The sequence below is a fragment of the Cygnus olor genome, chromosome 9 (assembly GCF_009769625.2).
Source record: "Cygnus olor isolate bCygOlo1 chromosome 9, bCygOlo1.pri.v2, whole genome shotgun sequence".
Classification (NCBI taxonomy): Eukaryota; Metazoa; Chordata; class Aves; order Anseriformes; family Anatidae; genus Cygnus; species Cygnus olor.
Genome location: NC_049177.1, coordinates 14,882,351 through 14,897,186, shown reverse-complemented (window position 1 = coordinate 14,897,186; position 14,836 = coordinate 14,882,351). Strand labels below are relative to the sequence as shown.

Sequence of the window (14,836 nt, the reverse complement as noted above, 5' to 3'; positions counted from 1 at the left end):
CCGTTCTTCCCTCCACGAGGCCAAGGAAAACCAGCAGCGCAGCACTGCACAGCATAGGACCATGCAGGTTCCTGGCTTTGGCACCTCTGTCCTTGATGTTTGCAGGAGTGCCCAACATCAGATGAAGGCATGTATGTGCTTAGGTGCTTTACAGGGTGAGCACTGCTCTGCAGATGGGGGCAGCACGTTTGTCATGGAAATGTTTGGGTGCTAGTTCTGTGCATAAAACAGAGAATACCATTTTTTTGTTTGTTAACAAAACCTTTTCTATGTGATGAGCGAAATTTTGACATCCATTCCATGTTTGTTCAACCAAGCTGCCTTTGGTCTGATTTTTCTTTCAGAAGGCTGGATTTTGTTCAGATTTTTCCTCTAACTAGATCTAGAGAATGCCATCCCCTCCACAGCAGAACAGTACAATTTTCTGAGTATGTGTTTTAGCAGGGTTTATCCCTCTGATCCATCGTCATGTATTCTGGCTTGACACCTTAGCCTCTCACACAGAGGGCAGTTAGCAATATATCTGCAAACTGCTGAAAATTCAAGGTGAGACCCCTGTGTGTGGCTATCAAGACTTTTTCATGCAAGAAACATTCATGGGGGAATCCTGGCACAGGCTATCAACAGGGGGAGTTTTGCTGTTGACCTCTGCAAGGCAGTCGTTGCACCCAAGGCCCCTGATGAGATGCAGTGGACACAAACCAGGACCCCAGAACACCCTGTTCTGTATCCCGTTGCTAGCATCTCGCAGCAGCCCATCCACCTGTGCGGCACATGGCAGAACCTCGGGACGGTCTGCAACCCATAAATATGCACCGTGTCTTCCCTAAAAACTGGAGGTAACAGCAACATCTTGACTGAATCACATCCATTCGTGAGCTTGTGCACTGGGTCTGGTCGTGTTCATGTTTCTGTATCCTGCTGTACCACACTCCACAGCTTACCTGGTGATCTGGCAGAGCTGCTGGATCAATCCGGGGAAGTTTTGTATGCCCTCCTCACTGGCTGTGACAGGTGGTTGGATAACCATCACAGCTCTATATCTTCCTAGCCATAAAAGCTAAAGCATTTATTTGAAAAGCAGCTCACTGAGGGTTCTTTATAAGGCTTCAGATTGATTCTGAGAGGCTGTAAAGCCCTTCCTAAAGCTCATTAAGAACTCAGTGAACAAAGGGAGTTGCAGCTGTTTGACAGATTGTCTCAGGGCTGTCACACAGAGGCTTAACGTGACCTGTCGTGTGTTATTTAGGCTCATGAGTGATGAAGGAAGAGAAGTTCTGGAAATAGGAAAGGGAAACCATAATAAGCCAAGGGAAACCGTGTTCTGGGCTTTTGGCCGGCAGTGGCTTTAAGCATAGATCATTTAAATGGCAGGCTGTTGGGCTGGCATTAGACCTATAGGTTATTTAAAAATAGCAGCATCTTAATAAATTAAGAGAGTATGAGTATCAGTACATGTGAAGTGATCAAAAATACACCGGTATAATTCCAGGAGCCTTCTGCTGCATGACTGGACTCACTGCAGTAGGAGAGGATTTGGGACATGTCTTAACAGTTGGAAAACATCTAGAATGAATGAATGGTGGGAAGATTTCACACTGTATTGAATCTGCATATGTAACCACACGCATTATAGCAAACATATATTTTTCTGTTCTGTTTTCATGTTTCTGTAATTGATTTCTAATTTATTAGGGGTTGAAAACTGTCACTGGAGGAAAAAAAATGGTTTCTCTAGTGTAGACAGATGACTGTCTGTTTGATTTAAGGTCTGTTGTTGTGAGTGATGGTGTTTGCTCCCTAAAGCTACCATACATGCAGGCAAACTTAGAATTATGCGGTAGACATGCTAAATGTTTATATGTTTTTCAAGGCTAACCACAAGTAGAAAATGAAAAACAGAAGGGAAGTAAACTCTTTTTTTTTTTTTAATTTTTTTCTTCAGGCTTTCCTCTGACTAGTGGAAGGAAACATCTCTGGGCTGGTTAGTGAATCACAGTCTGTGATGGAGGCCCCTGACCCAACCTGCTAGTCATGCTTGAAATTAGCCATTGAACTGATCAGATCTGGTAATTCTGGCTCTCTTTACCAAAAAATGCTAGCACAGATTAATTATGTGCCCTTGCGCACTAATTTCTGCTTGCAGCCCCATCCCCACGATATCTAGGTAGCAGAAAAGCCTTTCTGAATTTCCAGATCACCACACTGTCACACCCTGAAGAAAGGAGGGTCGGTCCTTCATGGTCTCCCTGCCAAAGCTGCTGCTTAGGTTGCAAGATGTACATTGCTTTTGCCTGTCTGCGTGCAGACATAACACCTAAAACTTCAAAGTGATAGCAAAAGTGAAATACAGGTTCTTCTGCTGCAGAAGGCGTCTTGATAGCTCCTTGCTGGATGTTCTTCCTACCATCTGGCAGAAGGAGATGGTGCACATGCATGCATACAGATACCCACAGGCAGCCACTTTGCAACACTAACTGTACGGTGTGCAAAGACTTTTTCTTCCTTAAGAGGCAGCGTGCTTCACATTTCGTTTCATTAAAGTCAGAACAATTCATGCCAAAGGGATCAAGAACCTAATGGAAAAATCAGTCTTGGAAAATGCTTATTTGGAAAGGGTTACTACCACACTGGGCGGTTGGCATTGCTTTGCTTATTAGATTTGCTAGTGCTTGAGAGTGATGGAATGCTTCAGCAGAGCAGTAATATTAAAGCAGCTGAATGGCTTGGGTTTCCCCTTTACTCCTAGGTGAGAGGCAGAGGACAGAAATGCTTTAAGAGGAAAGCAGCAAGATGAGAATTTGCTGCTTGCCACCATCAGCTCTGGGAGGAATTTGACCAAAATGAAGGACTGGCACTGGCAAATATCAGCTTTGCCTTGGGGAGTGTGGAGTTAATTAGAAAGCCAGAGCCAGCCTTGCAAAAATCGCATCTGTGCTGTCATGTACACCAAGTAACCCAAAAGAATGTGGTTTGTCTCCATAATAGTGACTTACAGGGCCAAATAACACTTCTCCAAACCTTTGGCTAACAGCCATAGAAATCTTCTTTAAGCAGATACTGTCAACATGAAAAATCCTTATATGTATTCGTTTGGAGATATATATCTTTATTAATGTTCCTAACCTGTGTTACTAAAATAAACTCTTTTTGCTTTAAGCCTCGCTGACACTTTGCCATTTCTGTGGTCTATTTGCCTCTACTCAATTTGGGTTCCCAAATCTGACTCGTCAAGTTCCCCTTCGCCCTGCAAGCCTTTTCAGTGACAGCACCAGTAAAAGGGAAAATGACAACTCTTGAATTCAGCTTAATCTAATGTGGGACCAAAGATGTTTGGATGCATTTTCTCCTAACTGCACATTTTCAGCTTCCCTTGTGTTGGGGGTTCTTTTCAGTTGAATCATTATAGCACTCTTTTTCTGTTGTCTTAGCACCTGGTGAGGTGATCAGTACCACATCTCTGTGATGTATTTTATTAATACTGGGTAGTGATTGCTTAGGTTATGGTATCATTTTGTCTAGAATATAAATGGGCTGCTGTGTGGGGCTATCTTATTCATTTTTTCCCTGATAAACTGAATTCCTCAGACTTAATTTAGTCCTTGCCTCACAAGTTTAGTCTTTAAAAAAAGATAGGCCAGGAAAAAAAAATAAGCAAATGGAAACAAACTGTTAACTATTCCTGAAATATTTGAAGGTAGCTCTTGGCCTTTTCTGAGGGAAGAGTATACTCAGGCCCATCTCCATATGGGGCGATGTTTTTTCCTATTAACTCTACCTGCCCACTGCTTGGTGCAGATTGCATCTGTCAGCCCTTTGTCTTCACTTGTTTCAAGACAGCAGAAGCACTGGAAACCTTTCTTGCTTCTTTTCCAGACTGACCATAACCTGCATTATACTGTATGATCTTACAACGGAAGGTAAAATATGTCAGTGTGTCTGGTCAGCGCAGAGCTGAACTGCTGCTTTGTCTCCTGGGCGCTTGAGACTGAGTTGTTAATTTAAATTAAGACTTTCATTTCATCTCTTAGAAGAAACTGTTTTGCTTTCTTGGTGTACTTTCTTACTGAGCTGCTAAGTCTAAGGCAAAAACTAACAGGTAAAGGATATTTTAAACAACAACAACAAAAGGCTGAGGCAGAGCTATTCAAAGCAGTCACAAGCAACATTTTCTTTGGCATCAATTCAGGTAATTGTTGTGACATGTTAGTAACTTACAGTGAAAAAATCCAGGTCTGAGAGCAATGGTGATTAGATAAACATATCTTTATGATGGGAGCAGACCTTGTTAACAGCCTGTGGCATTTATGTTCCTCTCAGATCACCGTTTTACGATCAGAAGCTCTCCAGTGGGAAACACAACTGCAGTTTTTCAATATGCACCTGACAACACTTAGTTTCAGTGACTCTTTTTCTGGCTCTGGTGCAGACTGTGTGTACTTTTAGCCATCTCACTTGATCTCTCAGTGGTCCAGTTCCAAAAAAGCAGGGGTCTTCGTTGTCTTTTGTTAGCCTCTGGGAATGGTGGAGTAGATCACCAGGGAAACCTGAGTCAAAGCAGTACATGCTAATGTGAAACAGCAAAGAGCATGTGCACATAGCTGTCTTGTATCTAACTGCTGTTCCAGAAAAGATTTCTTATGGAAAGGCAGCAAAGTTCAGGTATGGATTTACCAGGAAAGGCCTGGGAACTGCAGCACTGGAGATGTTTGTCTGGATGGGGTTGATCACCCATTGGATTCTGTGAAACTAGGACAAATAGCGATAAGCACGATGATGCCATGCCCTCAGTTAGGTTCACTAACCATTACCATAAAACTCTTCATAAATGGATTGACTTGAAATACTGGGTTTTCTTCTTGTAAACAGAACCAGTCACAAGTAATTACCTTCATTAGCTTTTTATGTTTATTTGAGACTTCTCCTTTTAATCACTGGGGACAGCCACAGATTTAAGAACTCTGCACTACTATGAACTTCTTCAGAGTTCGATATTATTTATATCCTGAATTTTGGGTAGCGTCTACCTTTAAGAACAATAGCTGAAGTCAGTGAATTGCAAACAGCAATTTAACCATTGGGAAAGAAAATATTAATGAACAGTCTGTGAGCTCCCAAAACTTTGATTCAAGTTTTGGATAAAGGTTCAGCTCAATTCTGCTTCTAATTGAGTGTGCTTCCACCCCAACTGTGTCAATAAATAAATAAATAAATAAATAAATCTGATCTCCGGTCTCTGGAGAATTCTCAGTAGACTATATTAATTATTGCTATAGTATCTGATTGATCCAGAAAATAATTAAGGCTAGCCTCATAACTGGGAGTGTTCAATATGAGAAAGCTGTAATTCAGCAAGGCCCAGAAGGGTCTTGTACCTTCTGTGGTCACTTTGCTTCTGACTATAGGCACTTTTATTTTAGTGTATTTTTGACTAGGATTACATTTATATTTTTCTATCTCCAAGAGTTAGTTTATACTTTCTGCTTTTCAGTCATGGTGGTGGAGCTGCATATTAATTTCAGATTTCCTGTATCAGATCATCTATCTCAAGACACTCAACTACCTTTCTATTTTGGTATTGCATTACAAAGCTGTGCCTGTCTTGATGCAAACTGTAGTAATTTGACTAAGCGTGGAATAACATGTTTGGAAGGTGAATTCCTCAAGAAAATAGGATCTTTTTGTTTCATACCTAATAACATGGAGCTGTATGAACTTAACCTGTTCTTGTTTACAGTCTTCAGATATTTTCTTGTAGTACCTCTGTAATGCAGGAAAATCTAGTCTGATGCTATTAATAAATACTACTCACTATTAATAAAATGCATGTCTAGTTTTAAGGGGTTTTTCCTTTAAGTAATTATGTTTATTTTATTTTATTTTTAATTGAGGATTGTGATTCTTTGTTAAAAAGTCTTTTCTGATTGTTGCTAAATTCCAGGGATTAGGGACTGGTACTGCAAGACCAAAGGAAAAAAAAAAAGAAAAAGAAAAAGTGTACTTCATTAAGAGACTCAATCCTTAGTTTCCCATGATAGTTATCAGAGATTGAATCGAGCCCACTAAGGTGGTAGGATAAGGTCTGTACCACACAATCCGCAGGAGTAAATAAATATACCTATTTTAGAAAGCTCATAAACATGACTAAGGATAAGTTGCAATACAATCAGTATTCTCCTGAAGGTTGTTTAGTTGTTTAACTGTCAGTGCTGTTCTTTCTCCTTTAAGCTTTGGTACAATCAGTTCCCTGTATGTTATCCAACAGATTTTAGGAGATTATAGGAAGTTTCAGTATCATTGAACAACATCTGGCTTTCTGACATTCATGACTGCGTGGAGTAGAATTTATTCTGCAATTCAAGAACATCATTATAATATTTGTTTCAATATTTCAAAGAGTGCGTCTGTTCATCTTCAGGAATTCTGCAGGGATATGTACTGTTTCCACTGTATTTTTCAAGTTGCTGTGGTAACAAGGAGATACTGCACTTAATATTTATCACGTGCCAGATCTATGCCCTGGATATTGGCCCAGTTCTTCGAGGTATTTAATACTGCCTGAAAGTGTCAGAGAGCTGACAATTCACAAGTAAACCAGAGGTAACTGAGGACATTTAGTCAACATCACTGTTGTGAAAATGTTCATATGCCTGTTGATAGCCATGGCAGGATAAAAATTCAATACACCTCTTTGGCTGCAGGTACATGCCACGAGATACAAGTGTCAGCCAGACTTGTTGACCAAGAGAAATCCAGTGAAGTTGTCCTCAGCAGCAAGAGAAACAGAAAGCAATAATTTTCCCTAATTTTTTCCCTATTTTTGTCTCTAATTTTTTCCCTAATAATTTCCCTAAATTATTAATTTTCTTTAACACCTAGAGGTTATTTGTTTTTCCAGCCTGTGTTCCCTGTAATTTGTACTTGGATTTCTTGGGCAGAATACCTGAGAGAGTGAGTGTCAACCAGAGAGGTGTTGCTTTGTGTAGGATCTCCCCAGTTACAGCCTACCTGAAACCTGAGCTCTGGGGTCCCATCCAGTCCTGTAGACCGTGGCCCACAGTATGTTTGCTTCTGAAGTCCAAGAAACTTGACAGTGAATAACTATGGAATTAGCTAAGCACAGCTGAAAATTTATTTTTGTCAAGATGTTCATGTCTAGAAAGAATCCTTTATAAGCTTTGTTATTGCAAGTCTGATATAAATCTGTATTATTACTGATCTGATGCTTTCATTAGCTGTTTAAATGAATAATACTTAAAAAAACAAAACAAAACAAAAACAAACAAACAAACAAACAAAAAAAAACAACAAAAAAAACTACCATGTTGAAGCAATTATAGAAATAATGATCTTCTGATAAAGGGATACACCTGTATGTTATTTTTCACTATCAAGTGAAGCAGGGAAACACTGGCACAGTGTTTGAGGTTCTGGGAAACTGTTAGGTCCTGCGCTCTGGTTTGCTCTGGGCTTCTTTCGTGGCCATGGGAAAATAGCTTGGATTCAAATATATGCTTATATTGCTGTGGCTCAACAAATAATTACTGCATGTTGTCTGAGTCTTGGTAATTGTCTCAATGCAGGTGCTCAGCCCTCCCTTCATGTAGGGTCATGCTGCCTTAGTAAAACTTCCTTTACTGCACACTAAGCTAAGTCCTGCTGCTGTGTGTTTGCTGAGAGGTGAGAGCATTCACGGATTTGGTTCACCCAAATCCAGTGGTGCATGCTAGCTTACTGGTTCCTTGGGTCTTTCTGTCTATGTGAAATCTGCCTTAAGCATATGTTTGCCTCTGCTACATGATGTGCTGCAAGTCAGCTGTAGTGTCAGCTGTACTGGCTGTAAAGTGTTCTTTTGTTCATTTTCTGATTTCCTGTAACTAAAACTCTGTCTTTCTACAGACACAAAACAGTATCAAGCACTGGCACACAGTGATCCTTTTATTAAAACATGTGGGTGAGTGCTTTGAAAAGAGAGCACTAGCTGCCACAAAAGGGTAGAATGGGTAAATCGAAGGGTAGAGCGTGGATTTAAGATGGAATCTGTGCTGAATTTTATCTTACCCAGTATGTTTTATTGACAGTTTCACATGGAGAAAGCATTGGATTGGAACTCAGAAGCCCCGACATGTGTCCTTGGTGGCTGTTCCAGACCAGGTGCTTGATTGTGGGTGAGTCACATCATATCCCTCTGCCTTGTGTTTCCCATGGGTAATTACATCCCACAGCTGTGAAGTGCTGTGAGACTTTCCAGTGAGAGTTAGGTGTGATCCGTTATCTTTAGAGTAAATATCCAACACATACTATTTAGCATCACAGGTAATGTAGTTCCAAAAGCTTGGCAGCCTGCCATTAGAGGTCACTGTAGCTCTTTATGTACTAGACGTAAAAAACTGCTCAGAATCATAGCAGTAGTCACATACCTTCCAGTTCAACCTGGTTTCATGGGTGTTTGTATAGGAAAGAATAGCCTGGAGTTAAGTGATACATAAGTTTGCTGAGATCACGTCTGGGGAAGGCACATGTTGAATAAAGATCACCAGTCTCAAGTTTGGTTTCCCTAGTGATACTACAAATAGCAAAACCAAGCCAGAAAAGATTGCACGAGAGTGTTAAAACTGTGCTTCTCTCCGGTCATGAGGATGTGAATCTGTCCAGTTTGGCATGCAGGTGTGGTTTCAGCAAAGCATTAAACATGATCATGAGAAGAGAATAGCACAGATGGTCTAGCTACTACCGAGTCCCCTGAACTTGAGACCTCTTAATCTAGATGTACTCCTGTCTCTTGTGGATTTTGAGATAAACCTTGCAGTTTGCTGTGATTTGTGTTTGCTACTATCATGTAAGAGAAATGGATAAATAACACTTTTGAAACTTCATAGTCCAGTAGGACGTAGATATGCGGGAGTGAAACATGAAATATGCAAGAAATAAAACATGTCTAGATGTGGTTGGTGCCATACAAATTCCAAGTATTAAACAATCTAGATCTTAAAAAAGTTGCGGTAGAGTGACATGAACAATTGTTATTAAGGTACAATTTTATTGTTTTTCATTGACAATAAACTCTGGCCAAACTTTCCTCTCTTTACTTGAGAACGCAAGACACAATTTCCTTGAACATTTGTTTTTACCATTTTGTGTTATAACCAAATATCAAGAGACATTTCTCTTCTGCTAGTATAGCCACTTTAGAAATGAGGTGAATGATGTGGACTTTACAAAAATGGTCAAATAGTGACAGTAGATAATGCAAAAGCTGGCATGTTTTCAGTCACCTTTATGTCTGTTTTGTGGTGATTACCCAGAGCACTGGAGGATACTACCAAGCATCTGTATGGGATAGCATGTACTATGTGGAGTACTGCCAAGTTAGAGATACCTGAGCTAGGTCTGAACAAATGGTTGTATTTGTATTGCACAGCATAGTATTGTATGGAGCCTGTAGCTCTGCCACATCAGCCTAGTCCTGCAGGAGCCTTGTTTTCTGTCTTTCAGCAGCATTAATTTACCCAAGTGGAATAGAGCACTCGTGTTATTCCAGATTCAGGGGCACCTACTGTGGGACTGTGTAACCACACGAGGACATGCCCTCAACACGCTAGAGCATTTTTCTCTCTTACATGAATGAGTGTTGCTAAAGATAGTGCTGATCAACAGAGATAAATGTGGAGAATAAAAGTAGCTTGTTTGGGTGGAAGTAAACAGAATGTGGTGAATTTAAATGTGCAGAGCTAAATGACAAAACCATGAGATCTTCAATAAGAGAGTCTGTGCACAGATCCCAAAGATGAGCACTGTCTGTGATTAGACTGGGGGCTGCTCAATTCTGTCAGATCAGAGGTAGCCTGACTGCGTCCCAGTTCATAATGTTACAGAGAGGAGAGTGATGCTGTGCAGCACAACCTGTGCACCGAGTTGGTCTATCGTTTCAATCACATAGCTCTCATGTCCTTGAATTCTTTGCAGTTCCTCGTGGTTTATTCTTAGTGGATATGTTCATCACCTCTTTGTGGTGAGACTAATGAACCTATTACCAGAAATCCTGACAATGATTTGGGAAAATCAATGATGTAAAGAAAGTCTGTTAGCACTTAGTATGCTTTGCAAGCATACTAGCTGGAAGGTCGTTGCTAACAGAAGAAATTATTTTCCTCCTGTCAGTGGTATGGCTGGAAGCTGTTAATGTCACGCAGCCCTGTGCTGGCCTAAGAGAAATGAGTGGCATGAAACCTGCCAAGTTTTACTCAAAGGGCTGCTGTTCATATCAGAAACCTTGTCACCTCAGTGAACTTAAAGGGAGGAGTGGGAAAGGAAGTTCTATTCTATCATTTACATGTGGCTGTGGGTTTTTATTTATTTGTTTATTTAAGCAATTTTCCGTTTTTAAAATGAACTGAAACATCAGCGTGCAGCATTGATGCTCATAGGGTGGCTGTGCTCTGCCAGTACAAATACAGTCCAGGTGTATTAGGCAGGTGACCTGTGGAGATAGGGATGTTTTAATGACACTGCACAAGGTACTGGCAAGATATCTGGAAATGAAACTGCAGTGCAGAGCAGAAAGGCTCTGGAAGTGATCTGAGTGCAGGCTGAGACTGTTTGGGATGAGGAGTCAGTGGGACAGGAAAGAATAATGTATGAAGACATCTCAAAATGAAACCAGGAGCAAAGGGAGAACTGGTCCTCACTGGTTTGAAAGACAGCTGGGACAAATGTCATTAGCTCCTTCCACGTGATTTAATCAATGTTTTTGAGAGACCAGCTGGGCAAAGAGCAGAGTAGGCTGAGTGACAGGACTGACCCTGTGATGAGAAGCTTGAGGAACAGGTGTTGGGCCAGAGCCTGGGTAAAGGTAAGACTCTGAGAAGGCATAGAAGAATATCATTACAGGGGCAGGAGGAGTATAAGCATGTTTGAAATCCCTGTGGTGTCCTCTGAGAGGCTGGTGGATGTCTATTGGGGCTTGTGGAGGACAGTTTTGCAGGCCCAAGCAAACTGTTTGGACTGTAAGTGGATGCAACCTCCTATGTTCTTTGGTACACAATACCTAGGAAAATCATACCCAAATACTCTCCTGCCAGTGGGTTCAGCATCAAGAAGCCACGTCGTTCAGAATGCTGCCCTGCTTCACCCGCAGTGCCTTTGAACATGCACCAGGCGGTTTGGCAGGAGAGCCAAGAGATACTGGAGGAATGCCTGCCTGAAGGGCTGTCCTGCCCAGCTCTGGTGAGCTCCTCCTGACCCAGAGAAACAAGGGACAAGAGAGCCACTGATGTCAGAGCTGGACTGAGCAGCGAGGTTCTCTGAGACTGTAGAAATAGAGCAATTTCTCCAGAACTCTCCAAGTCAGCATCGTATTTGGATAGTCTGATGGGCTTCCTGCACACCCGTGTATTCTCACTGAGCATCTTGAAAGCCTTTTGGCCAGCATCACAGGTAGAAGTTTCCTTCTGTTACTAATATTCTTCTTCCTGCACTTTAATTTAATTTCCCCTATCATTCCTTCTTTTTCCACTGCACATTTCCCCTTGAAAGCTGAGATTGCACAAACGGATGTATATTCTTCCTCCCCAGGTGCATGTAGCCTTTTCTCTACTGTTTGAAGAAGTTAATGTTCTGCCTGAAGTGCACCTGCAATTCCCATTAATGTAAGAGAGTGAAAATGACCCACTGGTAGAGAGAGAAGCTCTAAACTCCCTTCCTCTGACATCAGGCCTCAGGGGAGGAAAAGAAGGACACACAGAAGATGGTAGGGAAGTCTTCTTTCTAAGCAGTGGCAGCATGTAGGGTGTACTGGCTGCTGGTTGAGCCTGCGTTTCCAAATCCTACTCGTGTGCTTAAGCCTAACCTTGCCATTAGGTGCCTTACTCTGAACAGGCACAGACCGCAAAGCCTGCGATTCTTGCTTAGGGTATTTAATCCTGTATGGGTGTTACCCACAGATGTGTGACCCAGATGGCAAGTTCTGCAACTCAAACTGTATACAGGAAGAATTATAGAGTGCTAGAGCGTAATTCTGGTCCTCTGATCCAATAAAACAAATTAAATTCTGACAAAAGCTGTGCGTGAAGAGCAGTTCAAAAGAAAGTTCCAAGCAGTTTAAGTACCACGTCCCAGACAAATTATTCTTAGGACAGTGAGTCAAGTTATTTATTAAGAATAATGTTTGTAAGGAAATAACTTCTCTATTTTTTCCTCATTTATCTGTTTTTTCCTAGTATAGTTGTTGCTTGCCAAATAATTTGGACAAGCACATGTAGCGTGCTTCTGCTTTTGTTCGTGCAAGCTGTTCCTCGTTTGATGTTTGTGGCACATCCAGATGATACTCTGGAAGGAGTGACTGAAATGTGGTAAAATGGGCACTGTCAGTAAGGCTTACAGAAGGATGCCTTCATTAGGATGAGGAATAAGACAAACTCTCCAGAGAAGACCATGGGTTCCAAGTGGTGTTTTGCATATTGTGTCCAGTTAATAGCTCAAGCTCTGAAAATGCAGTGGGGACAAAGGGGCAGGGTTGGCCTTCTGGGGCGTGGAGGCGGGAAAGATGCAAATAGTGTTCTTTGCAGTGATCGTCTGGATTTGTCTTCCCCTAAGTCTTTACCTGTCTGCTTTCTAACAGGATTGTGAAAACCTATCTGATTTTAGCTATCTAGCTGGCTCTGGTTACTAAAGATAAAACTGGTGTATAGGACAAGCTCTCTTCTATCTGAGCTGTGGATCTGTTTTGCTTCAGGTACTGCAGGAGCTGACGCATGAGGAAAAGATGAAAGAATTAGGAAAGGACATTGCAGGTAATTGATTACAAAGTGGCCACAGGTAGTCTTCTGCTAGAGATGTGGATTTTTTTTTTTCCCAGACTGTGCATGTATAATATGTAGTGTCTTGTTCTGAGGGTGGTAAGGACTGTGTTTCCTTTCAGTCCCTTGTGAAGTGGTTCGTATTAATGAGATTCTGTATTTTTCCTTTTAGGAGCTCCTCTCCTTCAGCCTCAGTGATTACTGCCTATCAGTATCCTTAGTGTACTCCTCCTGCTCTTGACATTCCTTTCAGACCTCTGTTTCTGACGGTGCCTTATAATTATTACACAAGAGTATTTTCTCTGCCCTTCTCCACAATGAAGGCGTATGTGATCCAAAAGCCTTTCCTCACTCCCCTTTCTGTATGCAGCGGGTAGATATTGTTGCCTCTGCCAGGTGAAGCAGGTCAGTGCCTTTTGTGTCACACTGCGTTTTCAGCTGTTTGTGAAGGAGGCATCTCAGTGCTCTGTGCTGCACTTCAGCTGAGGATTGAGTTCAGGACGCTCTCGTACGTCTTCGTGGTGGGCAGCAGCCTCGGCGACTGGCTCTTGTGGCACTTACCACTTCTGAGCAGAATTCCAGTCATGCTTGCAAGATCTTATTTGGTGTGTCAGGCAACCTAAGGTTCTTGCTTTGATGTAGGAAGGGTAGGTAGGAAGATATCGAACCAGCAGTCTTTGTGATTGTTTTATATGGTATGTATTCGTGTAGTTTGAATTTCAGCATCTCAGCAGTTCATCTGAAAGTTGGAAGTAGGCAGAAAGAGCAGAGGAGACTGTGGCATTGAAAGGAAAAATGTAGAACAAAATTTCAGTGTGCAAGATAGCTGGATTCAAAGTGTGCTTTTTTCTCTTTCTTTATAATAGGAAATGAATCCCAGATTCCAAACTCTGTATCCCTAGTATAAGCCTGCGGTAGCTGTTAAAGCTGAGTGGGTGTAAATAGGAGCAAAACTGGGCCTTCAAAGTTCAATAGGAATCCTAGCTAGTGAGTGCAGTTTGTGAAAAGTCAGGTTTCCTGATAGATCAAATTGCTACTCCCCATTGCATTAGCCCTCTCAGTTTCAGGGAATGACACACCAGCACAGTCCAGGTCTGCAGTTTGTGAGACTGGGCATTTGCAGATCCCAGTGAGACAGAACACAGGATCTGCAAGGAGAACAGGGAAGGGAGGAAAAAAAAAAAAAAAAAAGAGAATTGAGAACCAAAAATAGATCTCATAGTCCAGCTGGCAAATATTCCCAGGCCACAATTGTCTTTGGCACCCCTCCACCCCCCAAGGTCTCCAATGGTTCTGAGGCCCCCACCACAAGAAAATCAAGGGTTTAAAAATACAACAATTAAAGAAAATCTTGATGTCATTTGGGTTTGGGAGTATTTGGAGGTTAGTGTTGTATGAGTGTATTTGCACATATGTTTTGTTCAAGTCTGAACTGTTCAATGACTGAAATCAACTGCTCTGGGGACAGAGGGAGGGTATTCTCACCCATGTGTTGCTCTAAAAATCTTGGAATTGGTGGGATGAAATGGTGCTTTCTGTGGAAGAAGCTTTAAATTGGCAAGTCCCTCTGCTTGCTTTGTGCCAGCTCCACCCCACTGACCTGCAAAGTTCTGGACTATATTCAGCTTCGTGTCATGATGTGGGTGGCTTGACCCAGTGAAGTTGCTTGTGTTTGCCTCCAGTGTTTTGTATATGGGAGCAGAACGCTAATGGGGAAAGCTGTATCTGTACATATCTTAATTTTTGGACTAAGCTTAAGCACAAACGCTTATTGTACCCTCACCTATGAGAACAGGAGAGAGCACGTATAACAGGGTTGTTCATCTGATGTATCAGCGACTGAGTTGGCTGCAGTAGAGATTTGGTCTCCTTTCAATGTCATTGGCATTATAGACAAATCAGTCTTGCCCCTGCCTCACCTTCCTTTCCATGTTGGTTGAATTTGCCCTTGCTTCTGGGTTTCCAAAAGATGCCTAGAATGGACTGTCTGAGCAAGCAGCAGATGCTTTCTGTCTGCGAGGTGCAGGACTGCCCAACAC

General features: G+C 41.8%; 1 protein-coding gene across 3 annotated transcripts in view; it reads left to right on the top strand.

The window, feature by feature from the left end:
• The window catches only part of OSTN (osteocrin), a 94,531-nt gene that overhangs the window by 32,668 nt on the left and 47,027 nt on the right, over nucleotides 1-14,836 (top strand). The window contains exons 2-3 of one of the 3 annotated variants that reach the window (XM_040567117.1): nucleotides 1,946-2,069; nucleotides 8,082-8,168. The gene's annotated coding sequence lies outside the window, so the exon portion shown is untranslated. Of the gene's footprint in view, nucleotides 1-1,945; nucleotides 2,070-7,490; nucleotides 7,681-8,081; nucleotides 8,169-14,836 lie in introns of those variants that run through there. The other 2 variants (XM_040567120.1, XM_040567121.1) reach the window with 2 other exon arrangements.